Source organism: Halichoerus grypus, chromosome 12, assembly GCF_964656455.1.
Source record: "Halichoerus grypus chromosome 12, mHalGry1.hap1.1, whole genome shotgun sequence".
Lineage (NCBI taxonomy): Eukaryota > Metazoa > Chordata > Mammalia > Carnivora > Phocidae > Halichoerus > Halichoerus grypus.
Genome location: NC_135723.1, coordinates 100,999,210 through 101,014,069, shown reverse-complemented (window position 1 = coordinate 101,014,069; position 14,860 = coordinate 100,999,210). Strand labels below are relative to the sequence as shown.

The 14,860-nt window shown below is 52.1% G+C and overlaps 1 protein-coding gene and 1 long non-coding RNA gene across 6 annotated transcripts in view; one reads left to right on the top strand and one right to left on the bottom strand.

Moving 5' to 3' along the window:
- PRKAG2 (protein kinase AMP-activated non-catalytic subunit gamma 2) overlaps nt 1-14,860 on the top strand; it is a 256,267-nt gene that overhangs the window by 45,520 nt on the left and 195,887 nt on the right. Inside the window, exon 1 of one of the 5 annotated variants that reach the window (XM_078059767.1) lies at nt 2,889-3,038. The exons of 3 other annotated variants lie outside the window; for them this stretch is intronic. The gene's annotated coding sequence lies outside the window, so the exon portion shown is untranslated. Of the gene's footprint in view, nt 1-2,888; nt 3,070-14,860 lie in introns of those variants that run through there. One more of the 5 variants, XM_078059766.1, reaches the window with a different exon arrangement.
- Nucleotides 1,171-2,647, bottom strand: LOC144379630 (uncharacterized). Its single transcript, XR_013442948.1, has 2 exons — nt 2,308-2,647; nt 1,171-2,160 (listed from the first exon to the last, which is right to left on the bottom strand). It is a non-coding gene; the product is annotated as an uncharacterized LOC144379630 (long non-coding RNA).

Genomic DNA, 14,860 nt, shown 5'->3' with positions numbered 1-14,860 from the left:
GAACCAGCGGGAGAAAATGTTGTGATTGGCTGGGTCTCTGGCGGACCACTAGTCCCAGAGCCAGGGGGCCAGCTGCAGGGTGGTGGTGCTCCACTCATCACAAAATGGCACCAGCTTTTTGCTAAGCCATGAGTTTACACTAGCACGGCCCTCTGGTTCCAGAATTACCCTGTACATCCCAAGTTGCTGCTTATTTTTGTCCAAATGCTTGCTCGTCCTTTATCCCAACAGCAGCCCTGGGAGATGTGCAGAGTGAGTGTTTTCACTAAGATTAGTTTCTTGGAGGAAGACCTGAGATTCAGGGAAATGGTTTGGATCCAAGCTGTTGTCACAGAAGGTCTGTGTTTAGGTCCCAGAGGGCCCGGAGGTCCTTTGGTAACACGTTGCTCCTTCTACAGGCAAGAAAAGTGTTGTTCTAGGCGACTTTCTCATGTAGGCCTCAGCATTCCTGGTGCCCAGAGGGATCCTGGCCCCATGCCCAGTGCCTCTGATCCCTTCTCAGACCTCGGAATGGACCATGGGGTCACAGTGACCAGCCCGTACCCTCTGCGCAGAAAGGAACCTTAAGAAAGCCACAGACTTCCAGCCCTATTAGGAGTTACCCGAAGTCCCAAACTCTTAGTTGCCTTTGGGTTCATGAGCCTTGGAAGCCATGCAGCGTTCCTTTCTCCCCATGAAGCGTCCTGCATCCCTCATCCACAGCTGTCACCCTTTCCCGAACCACAAATCTGCCAGCTAAATCCTGTCATAGGATCGAAGAACAGATTCTTTGAGGAAGATTCCTCCTCCGCCTGTAGACCGGCAACCATGAGTTGCTCACTGTCTTTCGAAGCAATTTCTCCACTGCTGAAAGGTTGAAGTCATTAGTAAGTTTAATAGTTAACATTGCAGGGTTCTGAAGTGAGGATCCTTTTTCTCCTTTTTTTTTCTTTTTAAGATTTTTAAATATATATTTAAGTAATCTCCACACCCAACGTGGGGCTCGAACTCACAACCCCGAGATCAAGGGTCACACGCTCTTCCAACTGAGCCGGCCAGGAGGCCCCCCCCTCAATTTTCTCCTAATCCAAATTCTTCCCAACCAGCTTGCACACTCCCCAGGGAAGTGTGTGACAGTGATGTAGGGACGACATTAGGGTTCGACGCCGAAGAAAGAATTCTTGAGACGTCTTTGGTGCAAAAAGGTGATTTTATTAAAGCACGGGGACGGACCCATGGGCAGAAAGAGCTGCGCCGGGATCATGAGGAGTGGCCCATTATATACTTTCAAGTTGGGAGGGGGTTAGGGACAGTGTAAGTCTCTAAGGAATTTTGGAAGCAAGGTTTCCAGGACCTTGAGAGGGCTAGCTATTGTTGGGAAAAGGTCATTTATTACAGTCTAATAAAACCTTTGTCAAGAGACCCTTCAGATGTATATTGGTGGGCCATATGCTTGGGGGATGATGGCCAACACATATCTTGGGGGATTTAGAGATAAAGGAAATTTCTAAAGGAATTCTTACACGTTAAAGTAGACTTACAGGATCCTGGGGGTCGGGCTAAGGTTGCTTTTTGCCCTTAGCAAAGTATTAACATGGAGGCAGTTGAGTCCCTAGAGGAATGTCACTCCGCCTATTTCAAGGACTTGTCAGTGGGCTGTAGGTCGTAACAAATTTAATAATTTCTCTCCTGCCTTTGTTTCCCACATCAAAGGCTACCCAGGATTCGTTTTAATCAGGTATGGTAAGACACGCAGACACCAAAATAACTGTCGTGAAGCAAGAAGTTGACCATACTCACAGATCCCTAGAAACAGGGGGCTCAGCATGCCAGGCGGGACCAGGCGGAAAAGCACGGGGCTGGGTCAGGGGGCGCAAGGTGTGGGAGGAGGCTGTAGGCAAGGGCCTTTACTGTGGTTGCTGCTGGACGGCACGGGTGAGGCAGGGCAAGTGGGTTTGGGATTGGCGGGTTTGAACCATTTCTCGGGCGCTGGGAGCGGCGGCCGGGAGGTGATGGATGAGCGCAGGGGGAGGAGGTCAGGGCGTGCGCGCTCCGGATGGGCTGCTTTGCGTCTGAAAGGCGTGCTCCCAGGTGAGCTATTCACCCTCTCTAGGGAGTGGCTAACCCGGGGCGGGCGGTCCTGCCTGGGTCAGCAAGGCCGCAGAGGTCAAAGCATCAGAACTACGGAAAAGAAGACGTGGTTAATCCAGGGAGGGCCCGTGTTGCCTTCCAGATGCTCAGGTTGTGTGCGCAGGGTGGAGGGCCCGGGTTTCCGATGGGAAGTTCCCTAGCAGAGCCTTTGGGAAGGGCCTCCGCCAGGATTCTCACCGGAGAGAAAACTGCGTTCTCTGTTTTGCAAGGGCAGGGCTCCCCGGGGAGTCCGGGTGGCTGCAGCCGCCGCCGCGCTGTGTCCTCTGAAGCCAACAGGCCTTGGCCTGTGTCGATGGGGACCGAGCAGGGCCTATGCTGGCCTCAGGACCTCGGGCGCAGAGGCCACCGGCTGCTGCATCATCGGCCTCGCCTGTCTTCATTTGTCCTGCTGCCTGTCTTTTTAAGAGACCCGGCTCAGCCCTCCCTCCTGCTCACTTGCCTGTGTAGTACGGAGTTGCCTCCCCAGCAGCCCCTGGCGCAGGTGGTAATGACAGTTGGCGGCAGGCCCGTCACGGAGGGGATCTGCCCGCGCTCTGCCTGCGTGTTGAGCAGCACACCCGCTCTAGCCAACAAGACTGTCGCCGGCGCTGTCTCGGGCCAGCTCATGCTGTCTGCCGTCCGCTCGGTGCGCCGCTCGGGGGACTGGGAACCCGCCCAGCCCCGGTCCCCATCTGTTGCAGACGTGCAGCGGCGGCAGCAGCTCGGGGAGCGGCCGAACCCTAGAACTCGCCTGTGCTGAGGGGGCTGGGAAACCCCTTCTCTCATGGGCCTCGGGTGTAGGCAGCAGGATTTGTCAGAGCTGGGAGCGCTGTGTTTGCAGCACCAGCAGCCTGTGGGCCAGCGTCCTGCAGCCGGGCACCTGCCGTCCGCAGCCGCGGGAGGAGACCTCCAGGACCACTTGGGGCTGAGTAAGCTGACCCCCCGGAGCCGGATTCCCGAGTGCGTGGTGACAGTGCTTTTCCGTGTGTGCGGCTTTCCCCCCTTAGGATGCTTTTGTCTCCTCTCTTTGCCAGACTGTTGCTGAATTGTCGCTTTGTTCTGCGGGGGCTCTTATTAAATTAAACACCCCCAGGTGGAACTCGGCGTTCTTACCCTACCTTGGAGCTATATGTTTTCTCCTTACATAACTTTTCCTCGGGATTTAAAGAGGATAGTAGTGAAGGTGGTATGTGTGCGGGGGCGTGTTCGTCACTGTTCCCTCTCTGTCTTCTGTCCCTCCTCCCCCACCCGGCTGGCTGCCCAGGAGCTGGAGCTGCCCGCTCCTGAGTGCGGCTCTCCACCCCACCTTCCCACCTTGGCTTACAGTTCCCCGCTGACGCCTTAGCAGAGCTGACATCCTCTGCTTTTCTTCTCCCACTTCCCGAGTCATCACTTATTAAATTTGTCCAGAGCAGAAAAGCTCAGGGATGATGTGGGAGCCTGTGGACACCACCTGTGTTGTCCCTTGGAAGGCTCATGACCACGTAGTCGACTGGCCTCCTGCCCGATGAGGGTGAGCTCTAGAAGGCATACTTGTTGCTTTTTAACTTACGGAGAATACATTGAAGAAACAGAAACTGGGAGGGAGCGGGCAGGAAGGGAAAAGGGGAAGATGGGAGAGGTGCTCACCCAGGACTGAGCCAAGGCTTGTCTGTTCTCTGGGTGGGAGGAGACGGGTGGGGGCTGAGAACCCAAGTCTCCAGAGCAGCAAGTAGCTTTGCCACTGGGAAGGGCTGGAATCGGAGGCCGTAGGTGCTCTCGCCTCGGCCTCCACTGACACGGAGGCTTGCTGCTCCCAGCAAGCTGCTGAGTTTTTTTGTTTCCCTCCCCCTACAGCCCCCTCCATAAGCCAGGGGCAGCATTAGTTGTGTGTGACCGAAATTCAGCTCAGAGTATATGATTGGTACTTGAGTCCTGCTGATTGGGGGGGACTCAGCGGGGGTGGGGGCAGGAAAATAGAAGAATGAGGCTTGATTCTGTGCTTCTGGACTTAACAATCTAGGGGGGAGAGAACAGAATACTAGATCAAGACTTGGGGAACAGTAGAGAATCAAGCACGGGATGGCGGCAAACACCAAGTGCTGAAGGCACGGGGCTGGTGGTCTGGGGGCGGCTGGGAGGGGGCAGCATGGAGGGGCTGGGAACAGGGGGATGCGGGCTTATGTCTGAGTGCAGGGGAGACCCCAAAACATAAATGGAGGGCCTTTCAGGTGCTGTCAGGTGTGGCTAGGTGAGAGAAGTGTGGGGGCAGATGGGAGGGACGCAAGTGGTCAGCCAGGAAGCTTCCTAGGGAAGTGATGAACAGATTGCAGCGAGATTGGACCAGTGCCCGTGGGCCTGTCCGCCTCTCGGCCACACTGACAGCTAACTCCGAGAACAGCCCAGCTCACTTCCTGACCCGAGAGGAGAGTAGTGCAGCCTCTCACCTGTCCTCTGCTTCTGTAGTTTGCACGGGAACTTCCGAGGGCTGGAAAAATCTTAGGTGGGGTTTTTTTGTTTGTTTTTGGTTGATTGTTTTAGCCCAAAGTGAGGCCTAGGAGACAGGTGTTGACTCCTTTTTATGCAAGAGAACACTGAATGTAACATTCATTCAGCAGGGGTCATTGAAAAATCTAGCCTTCTTGTCTCACCTACAGTCACAGGATTGAACTGGGAAGAGAAACTGGGTGCCCCGAGGCCCAGTCTGGACTTCACGATGAGGCAGGCGTGGGAGGAGGAAGGCGAATAGATTGAGGATGGCTGGGTGGATGTCCCCCCTCATCATGGACTTCTCCTGAGCTCTGGTCCCCAGGCCAGTATTAAGGTCAACCCTTTACTGAGACAGGCTCTTGAGTGCTGTGTGTCAGGCAGTAGCCATCCAAGATGAGCATGATGCTTGGTCTTGACCTCATCTGTCAATGGTACTGGACAGCCGGGGATCCCGGAAAATGGACATTCTAATTTTGCATCCTGATTTCAGCTCAGCTGTTAACTAATAGAATCCTTCTTGGATTTTTCCAACCTCTTCACTGTTCTCTTTCGAACCATATAGCTTTTTCTCCCTTTAAAAGTGTTGCAGTCTGGCCGCCCACAGGATGCCCACATCGAAAAGTCTTGGCCCGTACCTTCTAGCAAACCCCCTTAGTATTCCCTCGTACGCAGCCTGTGGACTAAGATGTGTTCATGCCTCTATTTTCTGTTCTGTGCATTATTTTGTATTGTGTTCAGTTAGTTCTTGTAGGTGGATTCATTCAATTGATAATTCCCTATGGTCAGTTAGGGTTTTCATTTCTTAAAGGGATTTGTCTCCATATCACCTGCTATTAGCCCTTTGTGCTTTGGTAAATATTTATTGACTTTGTATTAGGTACCAGGTGCCACAGATGGCATTTTAATGGGTGTTAATTATTATCTTCGTTCTCATGATGACCCTGGGGGGTTGCCTCATTTTACACAGGAGGAAATTGAGGCTCTGTGAACTTGAACTATTTGCAGAGATTACACAGCCAGTATCTGACACACTAGGGTTCAGATTCTGGTCCTCTGACTCCGAAGCTGCTGCCCCCACTCCCCGCCTCCTCCCCTGCCCCCCGCACTGCACTCTTTAAGCACATGGCGAACTTCCAACAGTGAAAATGTGTGTCTTAGCCGCCATCAGGCCATGGCGACCACGCAGGACCTACAAGGCCCTGCACTTCCCCAGCGCTGAGGCTCTGAGGCCTTGCCATTCTACCGCCGGGGGTGGACAGCGTGAATCCATGGATTTTCTGTGTCTCTGGTAAACCTTTCCTCTGCCTAGACAAACTTCTCTGCCACGAGCCTGACTCAAGGCTGTAGAGTCCTGAAAGAGGTTAATGACGGAGTACAGAGCTCTGATCTCAATGACTGAAATTGGGGGTTTTGAGAAGGGTGTAATCATAAGCACCTGATGCACGAGAACCCGGCAAAGTTGCCTCCTCACACCCAGAACCCTCGGCACTAGACTTGGGAGTCGGCCTTGACCTCGAGCCTGTGTCCTGCTCTTCACCAGCTGGGGACCGTGGGCCAATTATTTCACCTTTCTGAGCCCAGTTTTTCTTCTGAAACTGGAGATGACCATAAGACCTCACAGGATTGGGGGGAAGACCCATGGACAAGGGCTAGTTCCCTGCCTGCAACAGCCGCGCAATCAGTAGCCGGCCTCTTCCTGTCGGTGAGTGGTCAGTTGTGACGTGCCCTCGCTGAGCCCCGCGGAATTCCTCCCAAAGCAGGGCCTTGAAGCGATCTGGTTTTCCGATAGAGTTCTCCGGGTCTTACCACTTCGATTACTCACCAGGAAATCAAGGCCGGAGGGCTGTGGGTTCTGTTGGGTTCCTGTAGTTCCGTCGCTGCTGCAGGCAAGCTAGTGAATTGCCCACCTGTCCTTGGAGCTGGTCAAGCCCGCTCCGCCCCTCCCGCCCCACCTGCCGCATGTGGACACAGCTGTCTGCCGGCCCCGGGTGGTTCCCCTTCCACTGCAGGGTCCTGAAGGTCACAGGGGCATGTTTGCACTGTCTTCCTCGAATCATACATTGCTTTCTTGATTTCTTTTGGCATCTTTCACCCTAAGATAGAGCAATAAGGGGAAGTAGGGAGAAAGGAAAAGAAAACAAAACCAGACTGGGGTTCTTGTTTTGATTTTGCTTTGCGAGTGAGGTATGTGGTGGCATTTTATTGCTTCGTGTCTGCTTTTAAGGGAGTCGGCCATCTGCCTGGTAATAATGGCTTCATCTCGTTAGTCATCCGTGAGTTAGAGACGCGCTGTACAGATTCCCGTGAATAAGAGAACAGACACTTGGCGAGTCGGAGCAGAGCCAGCCCTCCAGCATGCAGTTACCCCACTGCCATGTTGGGGGGCTGACAACATGATGGATTCCAGGCGGCCCGAGGAGGGTAGAACAGAGGCTGTGGAGTTGGGGCTCCACATTCTCTCCCAAGCTGGTCTACCTTTTCTTTTTGGTTCAGGACTGCTGTGGTTTGAGACCCCGAGGACAGGGTTTTGCTGCTTCTTGCAGAGAGAACCAGATACAGAAGCAGGAGCTAAGGAGCACCAAGACGAGCACCACGCCTCAGAAAACTCTACAGGGCTTTTTCTTTCCTCATAACCCAAACAGCTCCTGTATTTGACCTTAAATGCAGACATTCTCCTTGCTTTGTGAGCTCCATTGGCTGAGTCACATTCATAGTCACATTTTCATGGCTGGAAGTAAACTTGGGGCTGACACTTGTGGGCATTTGGGGTTTTGGAGACTTCCAGGGTGGAAGGCTGAGCTGGGAGGGATTGTGTTCAGGAAAATGTCGTGAGGAGACAGGCGGAACGTTACCTTCACGTAGTGACGGGACAGCACAGAATCCTCCCCTTAACCGGGAGCAATAGGCAGAATCTCCCGTGAGCCATGTCAGGCGTGGGACTCTCTCCAGAAGGAAAAAAGACGGCAGAACACAAGGTGCGAAAAGACGCCTTCCTGGAGAGAGGGCATCTGGCCCTGGGCCTTGCCACCACCGCTCTGCCCCTGCCCTCCCTCTGGGGCTGGTGGAGGTAGAGGTCCTGGCGCTTCCCACAAACCATGGCCATCTAAAGTCAGATGCTCCCCACCCCATGCTCCTTATCAAAGCTTTGAAATGTGTGAAGACACTTTTAGAAATATTTTCACCAGTAAGGATCAGAAGGGTGGGGGCGCCTGGGTGGCTCAGTTGGTTGAGCGTCCGACTCTTGATTTCAGCTCAGGTCATGATCTCAGGGTCATGGGATCGAGCCCCATGTCAGGCTCCACACTGGGCTCAGAACCTGCTTGAGATTCTCTCTCTCTCTCTCTCTCTCTGCCCCTCCCCTGGCTTGCGCTCGCTCCCTCTAAATAAATAAATAAATACATACATACATAAATACATAAATACATAAAATCTTAAAAAAAAAAAAAGGATGAGAAGGGTGATTTCTGCTTATCCAAAAAGTCAAGTTAACTATAACTGTGATCCTTCAAGCACCATCACTAGCACTTCCTCCTGCCCTACACAGCTGTGACAGGGAGCAGGTAATTCTGCAAAGGTGAGTTTTCTGGATAACGGGACCTCCTCACAATAAGGAGTCTCTGCCAGGCTCTGAAGACAGATGAGCTTTCCTATTTCAGAGTCAAGACTGAGCCAGCAGGGAATCTGGATATGTCCTTGGAGGGGTGTCTGCATTTTAGTAGAGAGCAGGAATATTATGCTTTTAAGGCCTGGCAGACAAAGATGAAAGGGAAACTTCCAGCGCCCAGACGCTGGGGTGGGAGGGCCTGGCACGGCGCCCACACGGACCCCTCGACCACATGGGTTCTGACTTCTGACACAAGCGCCGAGGGCTTCTTGATGACCCTGCAGCTGATGCTGTGCCGAGTTGGGGCTGGGTGGGAGGGGGCTGGACTGGGCCAGGGATTCGTCCATGTGAACAGATTTTCCACTCAGAATCCCAGAGCCCTCTATCCCCTGGTGGGATTCGCCCTTCATGTTAGGCCAAGACCCAAGCCAGGCGCTTACCCAGAACCAGCCAGGCCTGGCTCAGAGCTCGCTGCAGGCATCTGTCACCACCCACTCGCTCTGAGTCATCCCACACTTATCTGCTCAAATCACAGAGCATAGAAATGCGTTTATCAGTTGGTCTTCCAACACAAACTCCAGGGGGACACTTGGAAAGAAGGGTGGGTCTTGGGGGACGAGGGGAGGGACGTGCTCCATCTGGCCTGTGGTGGGGCCAGGGGCTCTGAGTACCCTGCTCAGGGACCTGGGGACCCCTCTCCTCTAGGCCCCTTGGGATAGTGTCAGGATGCCCCTCCAGACCTTGTTAGTGGCCACATGGCAGCTTTCCCCAGAATGACTTGCTCCTTCTCCTGGCTGCATAGAAAGAGGGCACTGGGCCATGCCGCCATATACAAAATTTGTTTTTCCTCTTCCTTCCCAGATCCCTACTTTGTAGATGAGAACTATTCCCCCACCAGACGCACACATATACACAACTGCCTCCGCTGTCTCCTAAATGGGGAGGAAAGACTTCTGCCAGTGGACCAGAGCCCTAAGTGTTTCTCATAGGGTGGCCTTGGGGGCTTGTTAAAGTGTGCATTCCTGGGTCCCACTCCAGCCTACCAAATGGGGTCCTCAGGAATCTGTACTTAGACGGATTGAGTTGGAGTCAGCATCATCCCTCCTGCTCCTTTATCTAAAAAGAAAATTCTAGGGGCACCTGGTGGTGCAGTTGGTTAAGTGTCTGCCTTTGGCTCAGGTCATGATCTCAGGGTCTTGGGGTCGAGCCCTGTGTCGGGCTCTGCACTTAGCAGGAAGTCTGCTTGTCCCTCTGCCTCTCTCCCTATTCACGCTCTTTCTCTCAAATAAATACAATCTTAAAAGAAAATTCTAGACCTTCTTGCTCAAGGTCCAACTAGACACTGAGTCTAACAGTTTCCCCCCCCCAAGTCAGCTTTCTCTCATTTCATTCATGGAGATAGATAAGGAAAACATTATGCAATTGCAAAAAAAAAATCCAAAGAGTATTTTTCAATAATCCAAATGCCTCGGGACTCTGGTTAATCCAGAGTTCTGAGAGCTAGCAGCAATGTCTTATTTGGAATGTTAACTGTCAAAAAAATTAGAGATCTATAAATGCACTTAACAATGAAACAAACCTGACATCACCCAGTCTCTGATACTTTTAGGTCCTCGGTAATGATGCCACTTGGACAGAATCTGGTGTGCCAGTGGGTAAGGATGTCGGCTTGAGATAAGCTAGCTGTGATCGACATTCTTCATCACATTTAAACATCCCCCGCGTTCTTGGTGCTCCGTGATCGCTGCACTTCCTATTTGGCTGGAGGGATGGGGTAGTTAACAGGTGGTGGGGAATGGTGGCCTCAGCCCGTGAGCTCCTCTGGACATCCCCTTCTCCACCCTGAAGGCCTTCATAGGGTCCCCACTCCAGTGCTCCCCAAACTGGCCTTATCCAAACACTTTTTCTGTCTGAACGAACCTCTCTCCTCCACCCGAATTTCTGTCTTTTCCTTCCTAGGCCGTCAGGGTCCTTTTCTGAGATTAACTAAACCAGTAATCCCTCAATTCAGAGAAGGGGTTCATTTCATGGGTTATCTCTATGGTTATTTAAATTTTGCCTTGATCCAAATAAAGGGCCTCAGGATAGGAAATTTAAGCACACATGTAGGATTGTGACTCCTCACGCTATTGGGGTTTTACCCTTGGGAGAAATTGGGTTTTTGGTGTCCCACACATCTCTCCTCCTAGATCTGTAGCAACTGTGCGTCTGGACTGGGTTCCGGAAGATGAAATGCCAGACTTTCAGATCCCAGGAAGGGGAAGGAGGGACAAATGTGTCCTATCTGATAGGTGTAACCAGGTACTTTGTCACCAGGAGGGCAATTGAAACCAGAGCATTTTGCTGAAAATAGAGTATAACCATCACCCACACCGCACAGCTGCTTCCTGAAAATTCTACTCCCACTGCATGAAAAAGCACATTCAATATTCCAGGATTAATAATGTAGACATCTTCCCCGTGTTCTGTAGACTGTACGTTTTTCTTTTTTCTCTCCTAAGGTACGGGGATGGGTGGTGGCTGATGGGTCACTTCGGGCTTGGATTTCTTGACCTATAGTTTACATACAATAACATTCACCAATTTTAAGTGTGCAGTTAGATTGTGATAAATGTGCACGGGTATGCAACCGCCACACGACAGAGATCATTTCCATCACCCCGTAGGTCCCTTGGGCCCCTTTGCTGTCTGTCTCCTCCCCCAGCCCCTATCCTGAGACTGAGGAGGGGTGTGTGGCTTATCCGTGAATGCCCAGTTCCACACACACAAGGCTACCCGACCCATGTTTAAATGAATAAATACATCAGTAGCTCTTACGTATTTTAAAAATCCTCCCAAGCCTCCTCTGCTTTCTCCCATTCATCCTACATTTTGAAAGACTGTCTGATAAGCACTTGCTAATAAGTAGTTTCTGCATTTAGTCATTCCTGATACCAGCCCCCTGATCAGCCTTAGACCATCAGCATTACCGGAGCTGATGAAATGAGAGGTGAAAGCAGGGGTTGGCTGTCCTCACTGCCCGCGTGGTCATGAGCATGTGTGCATTTCCTTTCCACCTCCTGAAAGACCGAAAGACATGGCAGGAGCGTCCCACCCCAGACTAGAAGCCCCCAGCCTACATCACCCCCCACCTTTCTCAATAATAACAGCATTCTGCTCTTATATAATGACATCTTGCCTGTAAAACGAGGGAAGTATCTTAAGGTAATAGGTAGCATTTTCCTGTAATCTCTTTGTATGTTAGCTCGAGTTATGTATTTACATATTTATATATGTTAACTCATAATCTGATAGGAACTCCTATGAGTCCCATTTTATGGATGAGAAAACTAAGGCGCAGAGAAACTAACTTCCACAAGATTGCATTGTTTTCTGGTCACCTGTTGCTGTATCACAAGCCACCCAAAACTTAGAAATATGGTTGGGGATCATCGCAGATCCAGGGGTGGCCTGGCTCGCAGCAGGCCCAGTCCCCGCATAGCGTTCCGCCTGCGATCTCGGCCAGACGGCAGCTGAGAACGGAGCGCTCTCAAGGTTTCCTCACCCTGCGACAGGTGCCTGGGCTGGTTGACGGCTGGTTCTCGGTGCGGCCCTGCCCCTTGGCTAGCGTGGGCTTCCCCGTGGCAGGGTGGTCTCCAGGCAGTCGGATTTTTAACAGCTGGTTTCCCCCAGGGCAGATTCCAGGAGATCCAAGGATAAGCCACCAGCTTCCTCTCTCGTGATCCTCCCGCTGCATTTCTGTTGATCTCAACAGCCCAAACTCAAGGGGGGGATGGAGGGACTTGGTGGGAGCGGCTGGCTTGCGCGTGCTCAGAGCCGTAAACTACCACACAGCCAACGCGCTGACTGCATGCAGCCCCCTCCCCAGCAGCCCGCTAACTTGAACCCTGGCGTCAGGAGCTTCACATCACTGCTGGTCCGATAGACACACCATAAAACATGCTTCCTGGGGCACTGGTTCTATTCTATTAACAACAGCAACAAAGCCGGTTGGGACTGCACTGATGTCGGGACCCTTGTCGTACCTGCAAGTGGAGAAAGCCTGTCCCACAGCTTACAGCTCAAGTACTGAGCCTGCCGGATGGCACGCCAGAGAGTAAATTAAACAGGTGAAGTGTAGGTGACACAGATGCCATTTCTCACTGGTCTGAAGTCGGACAGCATAGACAATCTATGGGTGAGGCTATGAGGGAGCAGAGTCTCCTCCCCCATGGTGAGGAGAGCAGAATGGCACAGTCCTAAGGAAGACACGTGGCAGTATTGTCCAGAAATCACAAATCCATGGCCCTTTGAGCCACAGTCACACTTCTGGGAACATATCCTAGAAACATGAAGAATGTGCAAAGTTCTCACAACAGCCTTGTCCTGATGGCCAAAAATTGGAGACTCGGACTGCCACAGGGGCTGGTGCAACTAGAATGTTCCATCCAAAGGAGTGTGCGCCGGATACCAGAAAAATCTCTCTGTGCCGATAGTGAACGTGTCCTGGATAAGCAAGGTGTGGGGCAGAATGTATGCATAACAGGGATCCCTAGTATTAGAAAGTGTGCTCGTGCATAAAGAAGCCCTAGTAGGATGTGCAACTAAAGGTGGTTCCTTTGGGGGCACAACCTGGATGGGGCCAAGAGTGGGACTCCCAACTTTTCCATTCTGCGTCGTTTTGTTTTTACTTCTGAATCCCATGAATTTAGCTCTTACCCACACACATGCAAAAATTAGGGGAATCGCAGAGCTGTGGCCCTCAGAGGGCTCACAAGCTCTACAGAGAGAAAATTTATAAATAAACAGACAATGCTTGAGTGGTTTAAATTCTTAAAACTCTTCAACTCAAAACTCTTTAAATTCTTAAGTGAGTCTCCAAAACTCTTGAAATGCGTGAGTTAGAGAAGGGTTCCAACGGGACTCGTTAGGAAAGGCATCACGAATCTGTGGGACTTGAGCTAGTTCTTGGAGGACGAGTAGGTCCTCTTACCAGTGGGTAAGAGAAAGAGGGGGGTTAGTCCAAATGGGGGGTGTGCTGTCAGCTCGTACGCCTCAAACCGTCGTGTAGGGGGAGTCACGTGTCGGCGAGAGATGGCCAAGCTCTGGCTAGTTGAGCAAAGGTTGGCATGAGCCCCAGCGTGGCCGAGGGAGACAGGTAGAGCACCCTATGCTGTGAGGAGACAACTTACTGGATTAGAATTTCTCAGCTCGTCTTTAGAGAGATGTGATTTCCCATTTTGCTCCAGACTGTGTTTGCAGCATACCTTGGATCTAGACAATGGGAACGAATTATAAAGGCTCTTCAGTTACCTGAAACTGGCCTAGAAATTCCGTGACTGTTGAACAAATGTCAAGCCCCAAATAAAATTGTAATGCATAAAAAAAGAACATTCTTTGTGTGTCATAACCTTAACTGACGCGCTGAATGTCAGGCCAGGGGTGTGGCGACTTCGCCCTCAGGCAGGAGGGACCCTACGGGTTTCAGCCAGCAAGGCTCCTGTTCACCATGATTCCATTCTCCAAGCTGGGCGTGCAGAGGGAGGTGGCCCTGGGGCCCCCTGGGTGCAGAGGGCAGAGAGATACGTGGTCCAGAGGCTCCCAGGACACACTGGTAGTGACCACAAGTGAAAACTAGGGGCTGGCCTGGCTAAGGGACAGACAGTCCCACGGGGTCCTCTGGCTCTAGGAATATCCCCACAGGACCCGGTCCAGAATCCTCTGTGCTTTTTCAGCAAGAGATAAAGGTTCCAAAGCACTGAAGCAGGGGGTAGATGAGAAATGCAGAGGACATGCTGAGGGACGTGTTTCTTCCTAGCCCGATCCTGGCCCACAGGGAGGCACGCGTGGCCTGGGGACACATGCTACACACGGGGACATCTCAGTGATCAGATCCTCCTAAGAGATGATGGCTTTTAACCCAATTCTTAGGATGTGAGAAGCAGGTTTTTTTTCTTCCTTGAAAAAGCAAAGCCACAAACAACCCCTGTGTTTTGTACCTGACTCCCTGCGGCGGCAGCAGCTGATCTAGAAGTTTCTGCTGTTTTGGTGACTTTGGCCTCACGTCCAGCATTTTTCTTCCCTCCCCTACTTATATAATGAGCCCCTCCAGAACAGAATGGGTTTGTTGGCAGCAAAAAACAAAAAAACAAAAAACCTAGCAAATTCCTTGTTTGGATTCGCTAGCACCATGGTTTGTGGCTTTGAGTCCCCGACCAGGAACCATGAGTTTCTCTGTGCCCACTCAGTCTCCAGCCTGGCACTGGGATTTGTCCACCCACGCCACACATTCTGAGGCTGCCTGGTGACTCCGGCTAGCACCTGCTTCTATCTGGAGCGTGAAGGCCCGAACCCCACCACTGGGTCCCCACTGGCCAGCTTGGCCTGAAAGAGGGGACCTGGGCTCTCAGAACTTCCTGGCCCTCATGCTGCCTGACCCCACTGGTCACCGTATCTCCTCATTTATCTTTTCTGCCTGGAGCCTTAGACTAGATCCTCTCCACTCAGGACCTGCTCCCCTGCATTCTGGAAGGCCTCAGAGCCGTGGACGTGGGGGGAAGTGACCACGCACCAGCTCCTGTCCCCAAGTGGAGTGATGCATGGGCCTCTGAGAGGAGCTGTGCGCGGGCCCCTCAGCTAGACTGCAGGCTCCCTTCTGTCTCCTGGTGCTAACGGCCAGGGCGGATGCCGAGCCCAGTG